Below are 24395 nucleotides of genomic sequence, written 5' to 3'. Positions count from 1 at the left end.
AAAAATACTCAATATAATTCTTGCAAACTGATTCCAAGAGAGTCCATCATGATCAAGTAGGCTTCATCCCAGGAATGCAGGGATGGTTCAATATATAGAAATCCATCAATGTAATCCACTATGTAAACAAATTCAAAGGGAAAAAACCCCCACATAATCATCTCATTAGACTCTGAGAAAGCATTTGACAAAATCCAACACCATTTTATGTTAAAAGTCTTGGAAAGATCAGGAATTCGAGGCCCAGACCTAAAAATAGTAAAAGCAATATAGAGCAAATGAGTAGCCAACATCAAACTAAATGGAGAGAAACTTGAAGCAACACCACTAAAATCAGGGACTAGACAAGACTGCCCACTCTTTCCCTACTTATTCAATATAGTTCTCAAAGTCCTAGACAGAGCAATCAGACAACAAAAGGTCAAAGGAATACAAATTGGAAGGGAAGAAGTCAAAATATCACTATTTGCAGATGATATGATAGTGTACTTAGGTGACCCCAAAGTTCCACCAGAGAACTAAGTCTAATAAACAACTTCAGCAAAGTGGCTGGATATAAAATTAACTCAAATAAGTCAGTAGCCTTCTTCGCCTCAAAGGATAAACATGCTGAGAAAGAAACTGGGGAAATGACATCCTTCACAATAGTCCCAAATAATATAAAATACCTCAGTGTGATTTTACTCAAGCAAGTGAAAGATCTGTATGACAAGAACTTCAAGTCTCTGAAGAAAGAAATTGAAGAAGATCTCAGAAGATGGAAAGCTCTCCCACGCTCATGGATTGGCAGGATTAATATAGTAAAAATGGCCATTTTGCCAAAAGCAATCTACAGATTTAATGCAATCCCCATCAAAATCCAAACTCAATTCATCATAGAGTTAGAAAGAAAGATTTGCAAGTTCATTTAGAATTACAAAAAGCCCAGGATAACAAAAATATCCTCAACAATAAAAGAAGTTCTGGAAGAATCACTATCCCTGACCTCAAGCTCTATTACAGAGCATCATGATTAAAACTCTATGTTATTGGTATAGAGACAGGCAGGTAGATCAATGAAATAGAATTGAAGACCCAGAAATGAAACCACACACCTATTGTCACTTGATCATTGACAAAGGAGCTAAAATCATCCGGTGGATAAAGGATAGCATTTTCTTTTTCTTTTCTTTTTTTTTTTACATTTTTTTTTATTAACTTCAGTATTTCTTATATAAATTTCAAGTGTTATTCCCTTTCCCGGTTTCCGGGCAAACATCCCCCTCCCCCCTCCCCTTCCTTATGGGTGTTCCCCTCCCAACCCTCCCCCCATTGCCGCCCTCCCCCCATAGTCTAGTTCACCTGGGGTTCAGTCTTAGCAGGACCCAGGGCTTCCCCTTCCACTGGTGCTCTTACTAGGATATTCATTGCTACCTATGGGGTCAGAGTCCAGGGTCAGTCCATGTATAGTATTTAGGTAGTGGCTTAGTCCCTGGAAGCTCTGGTTGCTTGGCATTGTTGTACTTTTGGGGTCTCGAGCCCCTTCAAGCTCTTCCAGCTCTTTCTCTGATTCCTTCAACGGGGGACCTATTCTCAGTTCAGTGGTTTGCTGCTGGCATTCGCCTCTGTATTTGCTGTATTCTGGCTGTGTCTCTCAGGAGCGATCTACATCCGGCTCCTGTCCGTCTGCACTTCTTTGCTTCATCCATCTTGTCTAATTGGGTGGCTGTATATGTATGGGCCACATGTGGGGCAGGCTCTGAATGGGTGTTCCTTCAGTCTCTGTTTTAATCTTTGCCTCTCCCTTCCCTGCCAAGGGTATTCTTTTTCCTCATTTAAAGAAGGAGTGAAGCATTCACATTTTGATCATCCGTCTTGAGTTTTGTTTGTTCTAGGGATCTAGGGTAATTCAAGCATTTGGGCTAATAGCCACTTATCAATGAGTGCATACCATGTATGTCTTTCTGTGATTGGGTTAGCTCACTCAGGATGATATTTTCCAGTTCCAACCATTTGCCTACGAATTTCATAAACTCGTTGTTTTTGATAGCTGAGTAATATTCCATTGTGTAGATGTACCACATTTTCTGTATCCATTCCTCTGTTGAAGGGCATCTGGGTTCTTTCCATTTTCTGGCTATTATAAATAAGGCTGCGATGAACATAGTGGAGCACGTGTCTCTTTTATATGTTGAGGCATCTTTTGGGTATATGCCCAAGAGAGGTATAGCTGGATCCTCAGGCAGTTCAATGTCCAATTTTCTGAGGAACCTCCAGACTGATTTCCAGAATTGTTTTACCAGTCTGCAATCCCACCAACAATGGAGGAGTGTTCCTCTTTCTCCTCATTCTCGCCAGCATCTGCTGTCACCTGAGTTTTTGATCTTAGCCATTCTCACTGGTGTGAGGTGAAATCTCAGGGTTGTTTTGATTTGCATTTCCCTTATGACTAAAGATGTTGAACATTTCTTTAGGTGTTTCTCAGCCATTCGGCATTCCTCAGCTGTGAATTCTTTGTTTAGCTCTGAACCCCATTTTTTAATAGGGTTATTTGTTTCCCTGCGGTCTAACTTCTTGAGTTCTTTGTATATTTTGGATATAAGGCCTCTATCTGTTGTAGGATTGGTAAAGATCTTTTCCCAATCTGTTGGTTGCCGTTTTGTCCTAACCACAGTGTCCTTTGCCTTACAGAAGCTTTGCAGTTTTATGAGATCCCATTTGTCGATTCTTGATCTTAGAGCATAAGCCATTGGTGTTTTGTTCAGGAAATTTTTTCCAGTGCCCATGTGTTCCAGATGCTTCCCTAGTTTTTCTTCTATTAGTTTGAGTGTGTCTGGTTTGATGTGGAGGTCCTTGATCCACTTGGACTTAAGCTTTGTACAGGGTGATAAGGATGGATCGATCTGCATTCTTCTACATGTTGCCCTCCAGTTGAACCAGCACCATTTGCTGAAAATGCTATCTTTTTTCCATTGGATGGTTTTGGCTCCTTTGTCAAAAATCAAGTGACCATAGGTGTGTGGGTTCATTTCTGGGTCTTCAATTCTATTCCATTGGTCTATCTGTCTGTCTCTGTACCAATACCATGCAGTTTTTATCACTATTGCTCTGTAATACTGCTTGAGTTCAGGGATAGTGATTCCCCCTGAAGTCCTTTTATTGTTGAGGATAGCTTTAGCTATCCTGGGTTTTTTGTTATTCCAGATGAATTTGCAAATTGCTCTGTCTAACTCTTTGAAGAATTGGATTGGTATTTTGATGGGGATTGCATTGAATCTGTAGATTGCTTTTGGTAAAATGGCCATTTTTACTATATTAATCCTGCCAATCCATGAGCATGGGAGATCTTTCCATCTTCTGAGGTCTTCTTCAATTTCTTTCCTCAGTGTCTTGAAGTTCTTATTGTACAGATCGTTTACTTGCTTGGTTAAAGTCACACCGAGGTACTTTATATTATTTGGGTCTATTATGAAGGGTGTCGTTTCCCTAATTTCTTTCTCGGCTTGTTTCTCTTTTGTATAGAGGAAGGCAACTGATTTATTTGAGTTAATTTTATACCCAGCCACTTTGCTGAAGTTGTTTATCAGCTTTAGTAGTTCTCTGGTGGAACTTTTGGGATCAAATAAATATACTATCATGTCATCTGCAAATAGTGATATTTTGACCTCTTCTTTTCCGATCTGTATCCCCTTGATGTCCTTTTGTTGTCTGATTGCTCTGGCTAGAACTTCAAGAACTATATTGAATAAGTAGGGAGAGAGTGAGCAGCCTTGTCTAGTCCCTGATTTTAGTGGGATTGCTTCAAGTTTCTCTCCATTTAGTTTAATGTTAGCAACTGGTTTGCTGTATATGGCTTTTACTATGTTTAGGTATGGGCCTTGAATTCCTATTCTTTCTAGGACTTTTATCATGAAGGGGTGTTGAATTTTGTCAAATGCTTTCTCAGCATCTAATGAAATGATCATGTGGTTCTGTTCTTTCAGTTTGTTTATATAATGGATCACGTTGATGGTTTTCCATATATTAAACCATCCCTGCATGCCTGGGATGAAGCCTACTTGGTCATGGTGGATGATTGTTTTGATGTGCTCTTGAATTCGGTTTGCCAGAATTTTATTGAGTATTTTTGCGTCGATATTCATAAGGGAAATTGGTCTGAAGTTCTCTTTCTTTGTTGTGTCTTTGTGTGGTTTAGGTATAAGAGTAATTGTGGCTTCATAGAAGGAATTCGGTAGTGCTCCATCTGTTTCAATTTTGTGGAATAGTTTGGATAATATTGGTATGAGGTCTTCTATGAAGGTTTGATAGAATTCTGCACTAAACCCGTCTGGACCTGGGCTCTTTTTGGTTGGGAGACCTTTAATGACTGCTTCTATTTCCTTAGGAGTTATGGGGTTGTTTAGCTGGTTTATCTGTTCCTGATTTAAGTTCGATACCTGGTATCTGTCTAGGAAATTGTCCATTTCCTGAAGATTTTCAAGTTTTGTTGAATATAGGTTTTTATAGTAAGATCTGATGATTTTTTTGAATTTCTTCTAAATCTGTAGTTATGTCTCCCTTTTCATTTCTGATTTTGTTAATTTGGACGCACTCTCTGTGTCCTCTCGTTAGTCTGGCTAAGGGTTTATCTATCTTGTTGATTTTCTCAAAAACCAACTCTTGGTTCTGTTGATTCTTTCTATGGTCCTTTTTGTTTCTACTTGGTTGATTTCAGCTCTGAGTTTGATTATTTCCTGCCTTCTACTCCTCCTGGGTGTATTTGCTTCTTTTTGTTCTAGAGCTTTTAGGTGTGCTGTCAAGCTGCTGACATATGCTCTTTCCTGTTTCTTTCTGCAGTCACTCAGCGCTATGAGTTTTCCTCTTAGCACAGCTTTCTTTGTGTCCCATAAGTTTGGGTATGTTGTATCTTCATTTTCATTAAATTCTAATAAGTTTTTAATTTCTTTCTTTATTTCTTCCTTGACCAGGTTATCAGTGAGTAGAGCATCGTTCAATTTCCACGTATATGTGGGCATTCTTCCCTTATTGTTATTGAAGACCAGTTTTAGGCCGTGGTGGTCCGATAGCACGCATGGGATTATTTCTATCTTTCTGTACCTGTTGAGGCCCGTTTTTGACCAATTATATGGTCAATTTTGGAGAAAGTACCATGAGGAGCTGAGAAGAAGGTATATCCTTTTGCTTTAGGATAGAATGTTCTATAAATGTCCGTTAAGTCCATTTGGCTCATGACTTCTCTTAGTCTGTCGACATCACTGTTTAATTTCTGTTTCCATGATCTGTCCATTGATGAGAGTGAGGTGTTGAAATCTCCCACTATTATTGTGTGAGGTGCAATGTGTGTTTTGAGCTTTAGTAAGGTTTCTTTTACGTATGTAGGTGCCGTTGTATTTGGGGCATAGATACTTAGGATTGAGAGTTCATCTTGGTGGATTTTTCCTTTGATGAATATGAAGTGTCCTTCCTTATCTTTTTTGATGACTTTTAGTTTGAAATTGATTTTATTTGATATTAGAATGGCTACTCCAGCTTGCTTCTTCTGACCATTTGCTTGGAAATTTGTTTTCCAGCCTTTCACTCTGAGGTAGTGTCAGTCTTTGTCTCTGAGGTGTGTTTCCTGTAGGCAGCAGAATGCAGGGTCCTCGTTGCGTATCCAGTTTGTTAATCTATGTCTTTTTATTGGGGAGTTGAGGCCATTGATGTTGAGAGATATTAAGGAATAGTGATTATTGCTTCCCGTCATATTCATATTTGGATGTGAGGTTATGTTTGTGTGCTTTCATTCTCTTTGTTTTGTTGCCAAGACGATTAGTTTCTTGCTTCTTCTAGGGTATAGCTTGCCTCCTTATGTTGGGCTTTACCATTTATTATCCTTTGTAGTGCTGGATTTGTAGAAAGATATTGTGTAAATTTGGTTTTGTCATGGAATATTTTGTTTTCTCCATCAATGTTAATTGAGAGTTTTGCTGGATACAGTAACCTGGGCTGGCAGTTGTGTTCTCTTAGGGTCTGTATGACATCGGTCCAGGATCTTCTGGCCTTCATAGTTTCTGGCGAGAAGTCTGGTGTGATTCTGGTAGGTCTGCCTTTATATGTTACTTGACCTTTTTCCCTTACTGCTTTTAATATTCTTTCTTTGTTTTGTGCGTTTGGTGTTTTGACAATTATGTGACGGGAGGTGTTTCTTTTCTGGTCCAATCTATTTGGAGTTCTGTAGGCTTCTTGTATGTCTATGGGTATCTCTTTTTTTAGGTTAGGGAAGTTTTCTTCTATGATTTTGTTGAAGATATTTACTGGTCCTTTGAGCTGGGAGTCTTCACTCTCTTCTATACCTATCATCCTTAGGTTTGATCTTCTCATTGAGTCCTGGATTTCCTGTATGTTTTGGACCAGTAGCTTTTCTGCTTTACATTATCTTTGACAGTTGAGTCAATGATTTCTATGGAATCTTCTGCTCCTGAGATTCTCTCTTCCATCTCTTGTATTCTGTTGGTGAAGCTTGTATCTACAGCTCCTTGTCTCTTCTTTTGGTTTTCTATATCCAGGGTTGTTTCCATGTGTTCTTTCTTGATTGCTTCTATTTTCATTTTTAATTCCTTCAACTGTTTGATTGTGTTTTCCTGGAATTCTTTCAGGGATTTTTGTGTCTCCTCTCTATGGGCTTCTACCTGTTTATTTATGTTTTCCTGGAATTCTTTCAGGGATTTTTGTGTGTCCTCTCTATGTGCTTCTACTTGTTTATTTATGTTTTCCTGGAATTCTTTCAGGGATTTTTGCGATTCTTTCAGGCATTTTTGCGATTCCTCTCTGTAGGCTTCTACTTGTTCTCTAAGGGAGTTCTTCACGTCTTTTTTGAAGTCCTCCAGCATCATGATCAAAAATGATTTTGAAACTAGATCTTGCTTTTCTGGTGTGTTTGGATATTCCATGTTTGTTTTGATGGGAGAATTGGGCTCCGATGGTGCCATGGAGTCTTGGTTTCTGTTGCTTGGGTTCCTGCGCTTGCCTCTCGCCATCAGATTATCTCTAGTGTTACTTTGTTCTGCTATTTCTGACAGTGGCTAGACTGTCCTATAAGCCTGTGTGTCAGGAGTGCTGTAGACCTGTTTTCCTCTCTTTCAGTCAGTTATGGGGACAGAGTGTTCTGCTTTCGGGCGTGTAGTTTTTCCTCTCTACAGGTCTTCAGCTGTTCCTGTGGGCCTGTGTCTTGAGTTCACCAGGCAGCTTTCTTGCAGCAGAAAATTTGATCTTACCTGTGGTCCCGAGGCTCAAGTTTGCTCGTGGGGTGCTGCCCACGGGCTCTCTGCAGCGGCAGCAACCAGGAAGAATTGTGCTGCCGTTTCCGGGAGCTTCAGTGCACCAGGGTTCCACATGGTCTTTGGCTTTTTCCTCTGGCGTCTGAGATGTGTGTGCAGAGAGCAGTCTCTTCTGCTTTCCCAGGCTTGTCTGACTCTCTGAAGTTTCAGCTCTCCCTCCCACGGGATTTGGGTGCAGAGAACTGTTTATCCGGTCTGTTTCCTTTAGGTTCTGGTGGTGTCTCAGGCACATGGGTCCTGCCGCTCCTGGGCCCTCCCCCACGGGAGCCCAGAGGCCTTATACAGTTTCCTCTTGGGCCAGGGATGTGGGCAGGGGTGAGCAGTGTTGGTGGTCTCTTCTGCTCTGCAGCCTCAGGAGTGCCCACCTGACCAGGCGGTTGGGTGTCTCTCTCACAGGGTCTGGGGGCAGAGAGCTGCTGCCAAGGATAGCATTTTCAACAAATGATGCTTGTTCAACTGGAGGTCAGCACGTTGAAGAATGTAAATCAATTCATTTTTATTGCACTGTACAAAGCTTAAGTCCAAGTGGATCAAGGACCGCCACATAAAACCAGATACACTCAAAATAATAGAAGAAAAAGTGGGGAAGAGTCTTGATCCCATGGGCACTGGGAAAAATTTCCTGAACAAAACACCAATGACTTATTCTCTAAGATCAAGAATCGACAAATGGGACCTCATAAAACTGCAAAGCTTCTGTAAGGTAAAGGACACCCCCCCACACACACACACACCATTCAGAGTGGCTAAGAGCAAAAGCTCAGGTAACAGCAGATGCTTGTGAGGATGTGGAGAAAGAGGAACACCCCTCCATTGTTGGTGGGATTGCAAACTGGTATAACCCCTCTAGAAATCAGTCTGGATGTTCCTCAGAAACTTGTACATAGTACTATTTGTGGACCCAGCTATACCACTCCTGGGCATATACCTAAAAGATGCTCCAACATATAACAAGGACAAATGCTCCACTATGTTCATAGCATCTTTATTTATAATAGCCAGAAGCCGGAAAGAACCCAGATGCCCTTCAATGGAGGAATGGATATGGAAAGTGTGGTACATCTACACAGTGGAATATTACTCAGCTATCAAAAACAATGACCTCATGAAATTCATAGGCAAATGGATGGAACTAGAAAATATCATCCTGAGTAAGGTGACTGAATCGCAAAAGAAGACACGTGGTATGTACTCACTGATAAGTAGATATTAGCCCAAAACCTCGAATTACCCAAGATACTATCCACTGACTTCACAAAGCTCAAGAACAAGGATGACCAAAGTGCAGATGCTTCAGTCCTTAAAAGGGGGAACAAAAATATTCATAGGAGAAGATATGGAGATAAAGTTTGGAGCAGAGACTGAAGGAGTGACTATCCAGAGCCTGCCCCACCTAGGGATCCAGCCCATTTATATGCAGTCACCAAACCTGACAATATTGATGAAGCCAAGAAGTTAATGCTGACAGGAGCCTGATATAGCTGTCTCCTGAGAGGCTCAGCCAGAGCGTGACAAATACATAGGTTGGTTGCTAGCAGTCAACCATTGAACTGAGAACTGGGTCCCCATTGGAGGAGTTAGAGAAAGGATTGAAGGAGCTGAAGGGACTTGCAACCCCAGATGAACAACAATACCAACCAACCAGAGCTTCCAGGGACTAAACCACAACCCAAAGACTACACATGGACAGACTCATGGCTCCAGCTGCACATGTAGTTAAGGATAGTTGTGTTGGGCTCCAATGGGAGGAGCAGCCCTGGGACCTGCTAAGACTGGACCCCCAGTATAGGAGAATGTCAGGGTGTGGAGGTGGGAAGTGGTGGGTGGTTGGGTGGGGGAAAGGGGATATCTTTTGAAATGTAAGTCAAAAAATATCCAATAAAAAAGTATGCATGACACTAACAAATTATCACATTAAAAAACAAAAGAAAAACATCTTTGTTTTCTATTGAAAGGCAGAAAAGGAAGGGATATAGATGGGAAGGGAGGTGGAAAGAAAGTGGGATGAGTAAAGGAAGGGGAAGCTGTAATCAGGATATATTATATGAGAAAATAAATGTATAACAAAGAGTTAGGCAATATTCCTTCTGCTTTTCTGTTTGTCAAACAATTTGAAAAATATTTGTGGTAAGTTTTTGAAAGTCTGGTAAAATCCATCTGGTCCTAGATTTTTGTTGTAGTTGTTGGAAGACGTTTAATGACTGCTTCTTTTTTTACTAGGAGTTAATAGTTCTGTTCAAATTGCTTACATGATCTTGATTTAACTTTGGGAGGTGGTGTATATCGAGAAGGTTATCCATTTCTTCTGTTTTCTGATTTGGTGAGTACACGTTTCTAAAGCATGCCCTTATGATCTTTTGGATTTCTTCCTTGACTGTTGTTATGTTCCCCTTTTATTGCTGATTTTGTTAATTTGGATTTTCTCTCTCCACCTTTTATTTAATTTGACTAAGAATTTAACAATCTTAGGCATTTTCTCAAAGAACAAAGTATTCATTTCATTGATTCTTTATATATTTTTGTTTGTTTCTGTTGTATTGATTTCAGTCATGAATTTGATTATTTCTACCCCTTCCTTTGGGTATGATTTCTTCCTTTTGACTATTGTATACCATTCAGATACTAGTATGCAACTTCTCCAATTTTTTTTTTAAATAGAGGCATTTAGTGCTATGAACTTTCCTTATAGAACCACCTTCATTGTGTCCCATAAATTCAGATATGTTGTGTTTTCATTTAATCCTAAAAAGTTTTAAATTTCTTTCTTTAGTTCTGTCTTTTCCCATTTTTCATCCAGTAGCAAGTTGCTCAGTTTCCACAAGTTTGTAAGTTTCTGTTCTTGATATCCAGCTTTAACCCATGGTGATCAGATAGGATTCAGGATGTCATTGCATTTTTTTTAATCCGTCAAGAAGTATTTTATGTCCAAGTATGTGATCATTTTTGGAGAAAGTTTCATGAACTACAGAGAAAGTTTATTCTTTTGTGTTTTGATGAAATGTTCTATAAATAGCGGCTGATCCTCTTGCTTTATGACATCATTTACCTCTGTTTAGATTTTGTCTGATGAGCTGTCTATTGGCGAGACATAGTTATTCAAATCACCCACTATCACTATGTGGGTGTCATTCAAATTTTATTAATTCTATGTGAATTTCACATCCTGCACTCCATTCCCAGTCATCTCCTTGTCCCTTCATATCTGCCTTCTTCCCTTGTAACATCCCCCTCCAAAACAAACAAACAAACAAACAAACAAACAAAAGTCTTGCCATGGAAACTGCTCAGACATCCCGTTGTTGCTCTGTGCCCTAAAGATGCTGTGGCTTTGGATCTGCAGGACTGGCCTCCTTCATGTGCACTAGCAGCTCGTAGATGGGGTGGATGTTTGCGTGAGCCAACACAAAGCCCTGGATCTGGGCCTGAATGGAAGCTGAACTGGTTAGACCACCAGTTCTCCTATGTCCACATCACCAAAACCAGCTCTCCTACTGTGCCAGGTAAGGGGCAGGGCCAGCTCTCCTCTGCTCAGGCCCTTGGTCCTGACTCACTCAAACCACTTCCACTAGGGCCACCTTTATTTTGCTACTCAGATGAGGTGCAGGGCCATGCTCCTGAGTGCTGCAGCCTTTGAGGGTCAGGGCCAGCGCTCTTGTGTCCACATCACCAGAGCCAGTTCCTCATTGCTGCCCAGTTGAGGGGCAGGGGCAGTTCTCTTGCTTCAGCGGAGGGGCAGGGACAGCTCAGCACAGTGCTTGGGCATCAGCATTGCCTCGTGTAGCAGCCCAGACTAGGGACATCCACGTTGCCTTTGGTGGTAACATGAGCCTCAGATATCAGCAAAGACCCCAGCTGTAAATAGGACCATGGATCCAGACATGGCCTCTTGCAGCAGTATGGACCCAGATATCGTTATGGCCTCAGGTGGCAGCACAGGTTACTCAGATCAGTATGTGCCCTGGTGACAGCAGAGCCCTCAGACATCCATATGGTCTCAGGTGGCAGCCCAGACCACTGACATCCACATAACCTTTGGCAGTAACTTAAGCCATAGACATTGACACAGACTGCAGCTACAGCAGGACTACAGATCCAGACATGGCTCTCAGCATAGCCCAGGTGAAGACATCACCATAGTTTTATATGGTAGCACAGGCCTCTCAGATCAGCAAGTTCTTCAGTGGTAGCATGGCCCTCAGACATCTACATGGTCTCAGGTGGCATCCCAGACAAGTGACAGTTGCATGGCTTTTGATGGTAACTTGGACCACAGACTTCAGCACAGGCCCTGGCTATGGTAGGACTGTGGGCCCAGCCATGAATGGTCCTTAGTGGACCAAGACATGGATGGCCCTTGGTGGCAGCATGGGCCCAGACATCATTACGGCCCCAGTTGGTTGTCCTGGCTCTTCATATCCACTTGTTCTACTTCTCTCCGCAGCGTACACGTTGCTTGACTTTGCTTTCTCTTCCGTCTTTCTACCACACACTTCTTCTTTCCCTTCTTTCCATCACATATTCACCTAGAGTGGTTCTGTGTATTTGGATATATTTCTTCCAGGTGCCCCAGGGCTGGGAGGGGTGGGGCACGACATGTGATTTTAACTGTAGTAGTGTTTCTTTTAGGAACCTGTGTGCCCTAGTCTTTGGTGTATACATGTTTAGAATTGTAACATTTCTTTGGCACCAGCAAGGAGGGTAGATGGGCAGGCAGGCAGACTGAAGCAGCAGTGCTTTTCCTGTGGACCTCTTTGTATCTGGGCTCTACTGGAAGACAGTGTTCAATCTAGGGGATGTTCTGTTTCCTGAGGAGTACACGAGCAATTTCAATAAATAATAAGCTATTTTCATTTATGGTATTTTATAATGGGAGCATCTTTGAGAACTATTTTAATGGATACTCCCAATATGAATAGGCATAAAGCTCAAAGAGAGCAAATAATTTCCCCAAGAAGTAATGAAGAAATAGCATCTGGCTTTAAGTCTGCTTGGTCCGGCATGCTGACTCAAAGAAGACAGGATTGTGGATGCAATCTATGCTCTTCCTTAGCATCCTTTCTAGGCATCATGAAGGCCGCACAGAAGGTAACAACTGTTCTTTTTGTTGAAGGACTAAAGTTTGTTAAACCATCTGGATTAGTTTAGTCTTCTCATAAAAGGACAAAAACATGCTTTAAATTAAGCTTCCAAATGTAGAAGCTGGATACCTGGAAGAAAAAAAAGACAAAAAAATTTAACTCTAAGACATAATTATCAGATTATAGGGACGTGTGCTAGATAGTTGAGCAATCGTTCTGAGTTGGAGCTAAATTAATGAGCATATTCCCCAGGAGATCTGATTATTTCCAGTGGTCCTGGCTGTGGGGTTGGCTTAATGTGTTCTGTGTGCAAATGTGACTTTCTTTCTTTCTTTTTTTTCTTTTAATCTCAGTGTGAGTTCCAATTCCAAAGCTATTGACACTGTTTCATGGGGAGGACAAGAAAAGTCTCTGTAGCGAGATTAGTAGCAAATGATTTTTAATGGTTTTTCAAATTACAATTATATCAGAAAAATGATTATTTGACTTTTCCTGTTGAGTAAATATTGAGTGAGTTACAGAAGCCCATCCACACCTCCTCAGGCTCCATTTCAGATATGCTCCCTGTTTTCTCCTTATTTTGAAGGTTGGGAACTTTTGTTTTCATTTCCTCTTTATTCTGTCTAGATTGGCTGGCATTAAAAAGTATTTAACAGGCATTCTAAACACAGATTCTTTCTATTGCAAAACATTTGCAAACAAAAATAAAGACACACACACAGACACGCACATATGTGTGCGTGTCTGTGTGTGTGTGTTTGTGTGTGTGTGAGAGGGAGAGGGAGAAGGGGAGGGAGAGGGAGTGGGAGAGAGAGAGAGAGAGAGAGAGAGAGAGAGAGAGAGAGAGAGAGAGAGAGAGTCCAATTACCTAATAGTTGAAAGAATCAAGTTTTGATAATCCATGAGTGAAAAATTTTTATTACAGGAGGAACAATCTAGTGTAGATGTCTGTTTTACTCAAACATTTATGTTTAATAGCAAGGATGAAATTATTTCCTGACAAGTTCATACAGAAAAGCAGTTCATCAGATGGTTTTAGGCTTCTAGTTTACAACTAAGAAGACTAAGCTGATATTTCTACAGGCTGAAATTTTAACTTCTTTTTTTATGGTGAATGTCTTCTTGTCAGCCCTTGGTATACTGCGCGCCTGGCTTCTCAATGACTGGAAGGGCCTTTTCTACCCTGTGCTGCAAATGCATAGAAGTCGGTGCTTGCATTTCCCTCCTTTCATGACGATGTGAGTCTACACTGAGTAACTCCCCATTCTTCCCGTGTGAAAGAGGCAGATAAAGTGTCTGGTAGAAAACGAAGCATCCTTTATGTGAAGCTCATGCTTCTAATTTCATACTGTGCTGGGAAATAACCATTAGGCTTCAACCATAGAGATTATGACTTAAATGCTTGGAATATTTATTCCTATTTGTCATAGTGATGAGGCAAATCAACATGAAATGTATTGTATCAGATTTAACCTTTGCAGAAAATGTACTTTTCTCTCAGCTTTCAAAGAGGAGGACGTAATAAATAGTTGCATGTGAGGCGTCTTTATACTCTATCACATTTAAAATGTTGTCAAAGATTTACTAGGTGGCTCAGTCTTTTTATTGTAAAACATGTTTTTATCACACAGATCCACCTAAATATATCTGAATTATTCTTTTAATATTCATTTTATTTTGGATTGATTGTTTCTTTGAGACAGAGTCTCATATTGTAGCATGGGCTGGCCGTGAACTCACAGCATCCCAAGTGAAAGCATCCCACTATATCCAATTTCTTTTTGGCTTACCAAACCATTGTACTAAAGCCATTTAATGAGTCAATGAGTTTTTCCTCTTCATTTTAGGAGATAAAGGGAGGAGGATCGAATCTCACTTAGAAGAGGGAAACAAAATCATCATAGGAGGAAAATGGAGGGAAGGAACTGGGTGGGAGAGGGGATAGGGAGGGGAATGGGGCGGTTTGGGATCAGGTGTGGGAGAGAAAAGAGAGGAGCTAGAGGGCCAGACGGCCAGGAGAGTGAATGGAGATCTGCAGCTGCCTGGGATAGGAAGACGGAGGGTCATCTCTAGGACATGCCAAAGACCCAGGGTGGGGGAGGCTCCCAGGAGTCTAAGGGGGTGACTTTAGCTGAGCCTCTTAGCAGGAGAGATACAGAATTTGGAGAGCACATCTCCTGTAGCCAGGCAGGATTCCCAATGTAGGAATAAGGACACCAACTCACCCGCAAAACTTTCAACCCCAAATTTGTCCTGTCTATAAGAAACTCAGGGACAAAAATGGAGCAGAGACTGAGAGAAAGACCAACACATAACTAGACCAACTTGAGACCTATCCCAAAGGGAAGCACCAATCCCTGACACTATTAATGGTACTCTGTTATGTTTGCAGAGAGAAGCCTATCATGACTGTCCTTTGAGACGCTCCACCCAGGAGTTTATTGAAACAGATGCAGAGACCCACAGTCAAACATTGGACAGAGCTCTGAGACACTTATGGAAGAGTTAGGGGGAAGAATTGAGGGCCCCAAAGGGGATAAGAACTCCACAGGAAGACCAAAAGAGTCAATTACCTGGACCCTTGGGAACTCTCAGAGACAGAACCACCAACCAAAGAGCATACATGAGCTGTACCTAATGTGTAGTGAATGTGCCGTACCCCAGCAACTGGAATAGGGGCTGTCCCGAAAGCTATTGCCTGCCTGTGGAATTCTTTCCCCTAACTGGGTTGCCTTGTTTGGCCTCAGTGAGAGGATAGACCTGTTCCTGCATAGACTTGATGGTGGCAGGATATCCAGGGCCTCCTCCCTCTCAGAGGAGAAGGGAATAGGAATTAGGTGATGGACTGTGTGAATGGGGAATGAAGGGGCAGCTATGAGGATATAAAGTGAATAAATAAATTAATTAATTAAAAAGGAAGAAAGTGAGTAAGGAGCTATATCCATGGTCAGTACTATAGCTTCTTCTCTTTTCCATTCCTCTTAAATATGCCCGAACTTCCTGGACTATTTTATCTTTCCATTTTGGTTCATCTTTTATAGGTTTTCAAATACCACCATGTCCAAAGTGATAATAACTTTCAATTTTTAATTTATGATTTGTAAGAACTATGTAAAAAACTTTATTTTATTTTAATAATACTTTAATCAATTGTTTGATAATTCCATATAATATATTTTGATCATATTTGTATATCTCCCCAAACTTTTTCCATATCTGCCTTCATCTTCCTACCTACCCAACTATCTGTTCTATTTTTAAAAATGAATTGGTCTGTGCCCAGATGCCAATGGGAGAAAACTGTTCTCCCAGAAGTGCTGACAAACCTGAGAATGCTGTAGGTCTATCATTCCTGCTCTGAGAGACCTGCCTGGAGTCCTTGGGATGCAGGAGCCGAGGAGCAGACTGGGACAGAATTCTTTCAGTTTCTGTCTGGGACTAGAACTGACCCTGTGCCACACCCCTCTGTGCCCAGATCCCGCTGGGAGAGAGCTGGCCTCCCAGGAATGCTGACACACCTGAGAGTGAAAGGAGGGTCAAGCCACTGACAAAAACAGCAAGACCAGCTAACACCAAAGATAAACAGATGGTGAGAGGCGAGTGGCTGGATATAAAATTAACTCAAATAAATCAAGAGCCTTCCTCTACTCAAAGAATAAGCAGTCAGAGAAAGAAATTAGGGAAATGATACTCTTCACAATAGCCACAAATCATATGAAATACCTTGGGGTGACTCTAATCAAGAAGTGAAAGATCTGCGTGACAAGAACTTCAAGTCTCTGATGAAAGAAATTGAAGATGATCTCAGAAGATGGAAAGATCTCCCATGCTCATGGATTGGTAGAATTAATATAGTAAAAGTGGCCATCTTCCTGAAAGCAATCTACAGATTCCGTGCAATCCCCATCAATATCCAAAGTCAATTCTTCACAGTGTTAGAAAGAGCAATTTAAAAATTCATTTGGAATAACAAAAAACCCAGGATAGCAAAAACTATTCTCAACAATAAAAGAACTTCTGGAGGAATCATCATCCCTGACATCAAGCTGTATTACAGAGCATTAGTGATTAAAAAAAAACCTGCATGATATTGGAACAGAAAGAGACATGTTGATCAATGGAATAGAACTGAAGACTCAGAAATAAACCCACACACCTAAGGATACTTGATTTTTGACAGAGAAGCTGAAACCATACAATAGAGAAAAGAAAGCATCTTCAACAAATGGTGCTGGTCTAACTCGATGTCTGTGTGTAGAAGACGGTAAACAGATCCATACTTATCATCCTGCACAAAACTTAAGTCCAAGTGAATCAATGACCTCAACATAAAACCAAATACATTAAATCTCGTAGAAGAGAGAGAGGGAAATAGCCTTGAACACATTGGTACAGGAAACAGCTTCCTGCAGAGAACACCAGTGGCTCAGGCTCTAAGATCAACAATTGATAAATGGGACCTCACGAAACTGAACAGCCTCTGTAAGGCCTACAGACTGGGGAAAGATACTTATTAACACTACATCAGACACAGGGCTAATATCCAAAATATATAAAGAACTCAAAAAGTTAGACTCTAATAAACCAAATAACCCAGTTAAAAAATGGTTTTGGCGCTAAACACAGAGCTCTCAATGAAGGAATCGCAAATGGCTGAGAAGCACTTAAAGAAATGCTCAACGTCCTTAGTCATCAGGGAAATGTAAATCAGAATGACCTGGGATTCCAGGAGTCCTTATTGTAGTTCGCATGTGAATTATCTTTCTCCTTTGGCGTCATGCACAGCGCCTTCCAGTAGCAATGAGCCTTTCACGTCAGTACTAGGATTAATTATCATGCTCTTTGCTCTTTTGAACAATTTTGTTCAATTCAGTTTGTTAATATTGTTTTGAGGGAGGTTTTTTTTTTGCATTTATATTCATACGGAGTGGTAAGTAGGAATTAATGATTTTGTTGTCCTTATCTAATTTTGGTACAAAGGTAATGCTGTCTTTGTAAAGTGAGCTTGAAATGGCTCTGTTTCTTTGCATTTTAAGCAATAGTTTGGGGAGCATTTACGTTTTCGCCTCTGTAAAGCCTTAGTAGAGTCCGACAATGAATATCTTGCTTTCTGGGCTTTTCTTTTTTGGAACGCACTTTAATACTGCTTTAATCTCATGGCTTGCCATTGATATGTATAAGTTAGTTGCATCTTCTTTTATAGTTTGATATTTTTAAGGTCATATGCGTATGTATAATTTTATGCATTTCTTCTAGAGGTTTTGGTCTATTGAAATATAAGCTTTCAAAATATGCTCTGTCAATACCAGAGACATTTTCTGTAATATCCCCCTTTTATCTAGAATTTTATTATTTTGGGGGGCTTCTTTTTATTTTCTTTATTTTGGATGAGAATTTATCATTTTAAAAAATCTCTTCAGAGAGCTAATTCTTGGTCTCCTTGTCATTTGTATTGTTCTTGTTTAGCCTTCATTTAATCAATTTCTACCCCCATGTTTATTTGTTTGTTTGTTACTTTTTTATTTATTTGCTTTTGTCTACTGTTTTTGTATTTGGCTAGTTCTTTTCTCTCTAAGATTTGGAAGTGCATCACTTGGTTATCTGCATGAGCATTCTTTTCCGTTTAACTTCTGGCACTCATAGCAAGAAGCTTTGGCTTTTAGAATTGTCTTCCCAACGCTCCCAAAGATCGTAGTAAGTTGTGTTTTTACTTTCATTTTAATTTAGCAAACTTTCACCTTGTCCCATGATGTTTTTTCTGTTAGAGTTCAAATGCATATTGTCAAATTTGCATGTGTTCATATATGTAGTTTTTCTTTCTTTTTTGTTTTTTTTATTGTAGATTTCTAATTTTATTCCATTCTTACCTAATATAATATAAGAAGTTATTTCCACTTTTTTACTTGTTAAACATCTCTCCTGGCATATAACATGACATATTTTGAAATAAATTCCATGGGCCACTTAGAATGGGTATTCCTCGACTGTAGTATGGGATATTATATAATGCCTTTTAATCTATTTGACCTCCTTTTAAGTAATGGCATCTTCATTGATTAAAGTGGGGTATTCAAATCTCTCATTATCAAAGTACCTGGATCTACTCTTTGTGTCCAATAGTGTTTGTTTTTATAAAACAGAGTATATCAATGTTTGGTGTATATTAATTACTTTTACATTGCTTAGATATAATGCCCCGACAAATAGCACATTTAAAAAGTAAAGGGCTCATTGTGGCTTTCAGTTGTAGAGGGATAGAGTTCATAATGGTATGGGAGCAGGGGCTGGAGGCAGAGTCACCATGTTTTATCTACATATAGGAAGTAGGGTAGGGGAGAATGGGAAACAAGACAAGGCTATAAACCTTTGTCTATAGTACAAACCATAGTGTTCTCAGTACAATACTTGCTTTACCAGGGCTTCATCTCCTAGAGGTTCTATTACCTTCCCAAACAGTGCGACCAGCCAAGGATCAAGATTTCAAACTCATGAGCCTCTGTAGGGCCTGTCTCATTTAAATCACCACAGGCAAATATGTATTTACAATTTTATTTCTTCTTGGTTGATTGTTCCCTTTATTAACATGCAGTGAGCCTTTTAATCTCTTGTCTGATTCATCAGATATGATGTAGATGCTCATGCTTGCTTTTGATTTCCATTTGCTTGGACCATCACTTTCTTGTTTACCTTTAGCCTTGTGTGTCTCTTTGCCAATGATGTTTTTTCATTTAGAAAAGGGTTGGGTGTTGCTTTTGGTCTATGTAGCCATTTTACCTGGAGAATTAATTACTGGTTTTCCATTATGCATTTTAGTGATCTTCTGGGTTATCTACTCAATATTTAATTCTCTCCTAGTTCTTATTTATCTATGTTGTCTCCTCTTGGGATTTATTCATTCACATGGTCTTGTTATCTTTTTTTCTTCCTTTGTGTGCAGTATTCCCTTACACATCTTTTGTAATGCTCTTATTGGTCCTGAATTGTTTTGGCTGATGCTTATCATGATAGGTCTTCATTTCTCCTTTTATGTTGAAGGATAGCTTTGAGGGGCATAACAATTTTGGTTAGTGGGTATTTTCTTCATAGCTTAAAATTCATCAGCCCAGATGTTTTGTGTCTATGTTTTCTATTGAGAATTCTGTTGCTACTCTTTAAATAATTTCATACTTCTCTTTTCTAGATTCCAATATTCTGTCTTTGACCTATTAACTAATCTCATGTTAAGATATTCTTTTATGGTCATACTTATTTTAGGTTCTGTTTTCCTATTTATTCGTTTATTTTTGCTTTTGGATCTCCCATAGTCCAGGATGTCTTCAAGTTCACTATGCAGCTTAAACTGGCCTTGAATCCTAATTCTCCAGCTACTTCCTCCCAAGTGCTGGGATTTCAGCGCATGGCATGCCAGCTAATGTTTTCCAGGTGTGGATGCTTATGTTTCCGATGTTTGAACAATGAGCCAGACAGTTTAACCAAATAGTTTGTTTTTACTCTTTTAGTTTTAATCTTAGCTCTTACTTATACACCAAAGATTCATAGAATTGTTCTTGGAATAATGTTTCTGAGGTCTTGAAATCTGTATTTTAGTGTTAGCCCCTTCATTATTTCTTCTGAATGTAATAATTCCTAAATCCTATCTTTGATCCATGATATTCTTTCTTTCGCCAGTTCTAATTAATTGACAACACTTTCCATTGACTTTCTTATTTGGTTTATTGAGCTTCCCCCCCACCCCAACATACTTCCCCTTTTGAAAAAGAATCACTGTGTCTTTGCTGAAAGTTTCATCTAAGTGCCAAATTTCTAGTCCAGATATTAAGCTAATTTCATTCATCACTCCCAAAATTTCAGATTGCTACAATGAGGTATTGTTTTAAGAGACACAGTGTCCAGTTATCCTAACTTCTGTGCTGAGGAATGATACTCTTTCCTGATGATTACTGTAAATATGGAGAAATCTGAAGCCAGGGCTAGACAATTTCTTAATTTAGACAGGACTCTTTACCATGTGCGATTTGCTGCTGGAGAGGCTGAGAACTCTGAATTCAAGCATGGCTGGGCATGGCAGTTTCCTTCCTCCCACAGCGTAGTACACTGGTGGGCAGGGTCTTCAAATGCTGAGGCAGACAGGCAGGCAGGCAGGCAGGCAGGCAGGAACTATGGCTCCTCAGTTCTCAGCCCCCAGCACAGGACCCAGTGCTTTGTGCCTGAAACAAATGATCCGCGTGGCATAAAGGGCACATTATATCACACAGAGTGCTACACTGTCTGCTTATTTTAAGAAACAACCCAGAAATATTATTACATAGCATTATACAATATTTTAAGAAATAAAATATTCCTGTCTCACTCAGCAATTAGGAAGAAATACTAATCCCTTATGTTTTGAAAAAGTAAAATTTGAACACTGGACAAAATAAACATTTATAAATTTTTGTAATTATTTTCTGTATTATCAAGGTTTTAAGCATCATATGTTTTAAAGATTTGTCATAATGAAATGTAATTAAGTTCTACTAATGAATAACGAGTGTACTTCAGCAAAATTAGTAATTTTGAACATGTGATAAATGAAATTAGGACCCAAGAAAATTAGTTTTAATTTGGTTAAAGAGTACATACACCACAAAGAAATGACAAGCTTCTCCACTTCAAGGCAATTATATAAAAAAGTCACTTGAAAACAATATGCAACAAAATAATAATGTATATATTCCTTAAATATTAATCTTGATGAGTTCTCACTTAAAATGCTGATATGATTTTGATGTATTCTATATATGTCCTATGTATCTATTGAAAGATCTTTGCCATGGAAGTTCCAGGAAATTAATACCATAAAAACTGTATCTTTGGAATTAGTCATCATGTATGATTTACTTTTGCCAGAATGGTGTACATTGAATTGGCACAAGTCCTTCTCTACTACATCACTGTCTTCTTGGAGTCCCAATGTCATTAATCTTGGATAAAGATAAGCACCATCGTAAAGACTAGCTAAAAATGATGGGACATTTCAATTTAGCTGTTTTCTTTCCCAGTTATCTTTAGGATTAGAGCTCAGCTAATTTCTTGTATGCTGGCATTATCCACATGACTGCGAAAACTCTGGGCAGCAATCCTTTTGTAAGCATCACGTTTATAAGGCATAATCACTAAGCTTTGAAGAATTAATTTAATCCTTGGAGAAGAAGTAGATCCTCAGAATAACGTAGACCATATAAACACTGCCTTTCTGTGTATCTATTGATTGGTTGGCCTTTTCTATTTGTAAAGTCAACATCTTTTTTAAAAGTAAAGATTAAAATTTTAAAAATATTTATTTTTATGTGTATGAATGTTTGCCTGTATATATGTATATATTGAGTATGCATCTGGTTCTCATGGAGAACAGAAGAGGATGTTAGATCACCTAGAAGTGGAGTTACAGACGATTGTGAGCCACCTGATATGGCTGCCAGGAACTGAACATGTGTCCTCTGTAAGAGCAGCAAGGGCTCTTTACTATGGACCCATTTCTGCAGCCCCCAAAGGATTTGCTTTTGTAATTTTTGGGGGGAAGAGAGAGGCATGGAGGAAGTGTGGGAGGGAGAAAGAGAGAGAGGGAAAGGGAAAGGGAGATGGAGGAGGGAGGGAGACAGAGAGACAGAGAGACAGAGAGAGAGATGCTACATGTGGAAGCTAGCAGAGGGCTTTTGATCCCCTGGAGATAGTTACAGGCTTTTGTGGGACACTCAGTGTGGGTGCTGGGAACTGAATTTGGTTATTCTGGAAAACCAGGTGATTTTAGCTACTAAGACTTTCCTCTAGCCTCTCAAAATCTCATAATTCAAGCGGCCAGTTCAGAAACCATATACATATAAATAACATTATACAAACAGCAGCCTTTATTTATATATTTAGCAATATGTATTCCTATACATAAATATATTTTAAATATATTCATGAATATATATGAAACACTATTTGTTATATATACACAATAAATATACAGTATATTATATCTATCCATTGTAATATTATATATGTTATATATCCTATATGTTATATAATATATTTAAATACTATACATATATGCGTGTGATATATATATATGCTATTACTTTGAGAGACATCAATAGGGGCTCATGGGAAAGATTGGAAGGTGGTTATGGTGTACTTACATTTTAATTTCAGGAAATAATTAGTTTATTTGAAGAAAAGAATGATGAAGATTAATAAATGTTTCTTAGTTTTGCTTATGAACTTGTAGTTAAAGGGGCATTTTATTTTTTACAATTCATCCGTCCCTTTTATAGGCTCATGTTCATTTATATTTCACGTTGTTTTATGACATTCTCCTCTGGGCAGATATATTAGGCAATGTTCATTTTATTGCAACCCATGGAAGGAAAATTACTCTCACTAACTCAGGCAAAAAACAGACTTACTTCATAGAATTAAAAACAAACAAGCAAACAAACCAAACAGCTAAGCAGCCATGCAAGAATGAATGATCTAGGGCCTTAGGGAAGCACTAATGGAGCTAGTATTATAGATTTGACTTAGTTGTCAGGCAACCATGTCTACGCAGGACCCCAGGTCCCTCTGTTTAAATTCAATTCTCATGAGAACACATGAATTCGTCCCATCTACTTCTAATATTCCTAGCTTTGATCGGCTAGCCATGGCCAGAACTGAGGTAGAAGAATAGGACTGGCTTTATTGCGAATCATTTTATGTTTGTCACAAAACAATATCATTCTCTTCAGGGCTGATAGGACCTTTGAAATAACTTATTCCCCAAATAACAGTAATTTCATAAAGTTCATATCAAAGCCCAGAATCTTTTTTAGGATTATATCTGAAACTCTCCTTATTTTTAATCCATCAATCTAACTGCTCAGCCCGTGAAGTCATGACTGTGGCAGCCATCTGTAACAAATGCCTTTCTGCTTCTGGGCAGGATAAACTCACCTATCTGTTATCAAAAAGAAATAACAGGGCGGGGGAGCTAGGGCCTAGCAGAAAAACTCCTCTCCAGTGCTAGGAAGTAATTTACTCTGCAGTTAATTTGTGTCTCCATTACCAAATATTTTCCCCTCAATTTCAAATCTGTTCGTGATGGCCTCCTGGAGTTTTTGTTTCTTCATTATTACATGTTAGGAAATGCATGAAATGAATCTGGATGGTGCTTTATTTCAATCTATCTGTAGAGTCTTTGAGAGATTTTCTGACCACAACAAGCTTTGCTTTGATGTTCATTCAGTTCTTTCATGTCCATTTACTGTGGAGAAGAAGGGCTGAGGTGAACTGTGGCTCCCTGGCATACGGACTTGCCCAGGTGGAAAATTTTGCTACTGCATTCAGCAAAATTTTCCAAGCTGAACTAAAGCCATATTCCCTGAAGTTAAAATGCTGAAAGATAAATTTAGCAATACTCTTGAGATGGGAGCTAGAGAGATGGCTTAGTAGTTAATAGCACTTCCTCTTGTCTCAGAGGACCTGAGTTTTGGTTCCCAGCACTCACATCAGGTGGCACACAAACGCCTATAAGTCCAGCCCCAGGAAACCTGATGCCCACTGCCATTGATCAGTACCTGCATGCACATGATGTATAGAAACTCATGAATGCACACACTTACACATAACTGAAAATACATCTTTAAGAAAAACTGCAAAGGACCCTATAAGGAACCTGGTGGAATTGCATGTAAGCTAACACTTTTTTTGTTTAATTAAAAATGAGGAACAGGTGTGAGGGCATTGTGTTCTTTAGATTACTTCATGCTGTCTGGGAGCAACATTGTCTTGGGGAGCCATGAGAAAACTGGGTTGCTGGCCAAGTCCTGAGAGAGCTGGCTGTTTCACTGCTGTCTAGGATCTGTGGGATCATCTGACACTACGAAGGTGCAGGTTGAGTTAAAACAGTCTGTGAGACTAGAGGAGAGCACCTATGGGCAGACCCTCTCGAGTTGTCCTGGATGCAGATTTTGAAGAAACACCTAGACTTGGCAGGAAGTTGGAAAGTGTGTGTGTGTGT

General features: G+C 39.6%; 1 long non-coding RNA gene across 11 annotated transcripts in view; it reads left to right on the top strand.

The window, feature by feature from the left end:
• The window catches only part of LOC102548951 (uncharacterized), a 123290-nt gene that overhangs the window by 57205 nt on the left and 41690 nt on the right, over positions 1–24395 (top strand). For 2 of the 11 annotated variants that reach the window (XR_015642997.1, XR_015643000.1), the window contains 5 exons: positions 7692–7998; positions 8294–8479; positions 9516–9615; positions 10636–10795; positions 17934–18067. This is a non-coding gene — a long non-coding RNA (uncharacterized LOC102548951). Of the gene's footprint in view, positions 1–7691; positions 7999–8293; positions 8480–9515; positions 9616–10635; positions 10796–13502; positions 13612–14765; positions 15283–17933; positions 18068–24395 lie in introns of those variants that run through there. The other 9 variants (XR_015642999.1, XR_015642996.1, XR_015642995.1 and 6 more) reach the window with 6 other exon arrangements.

The sequence above is a fragment of the Rattus norvegicus genome, chromosome 18 (genome assembly GCF_021556685.1).
Source record: "Rattus norvegicus strain SHRSP/BbbUtx chromosome 18, alternate assembly SHRSP_T2T, whole genome shotgun sequence".
NCBI classification, from domain to species: Eukaryota; Metazoa; Chordata; class Mammalia; order Rodentia; family Muridae; genus Rattus; species Rattus norvegicus.
This window is presented reverse-complemented; position numbering and strand designations above follow the sequence as displayed.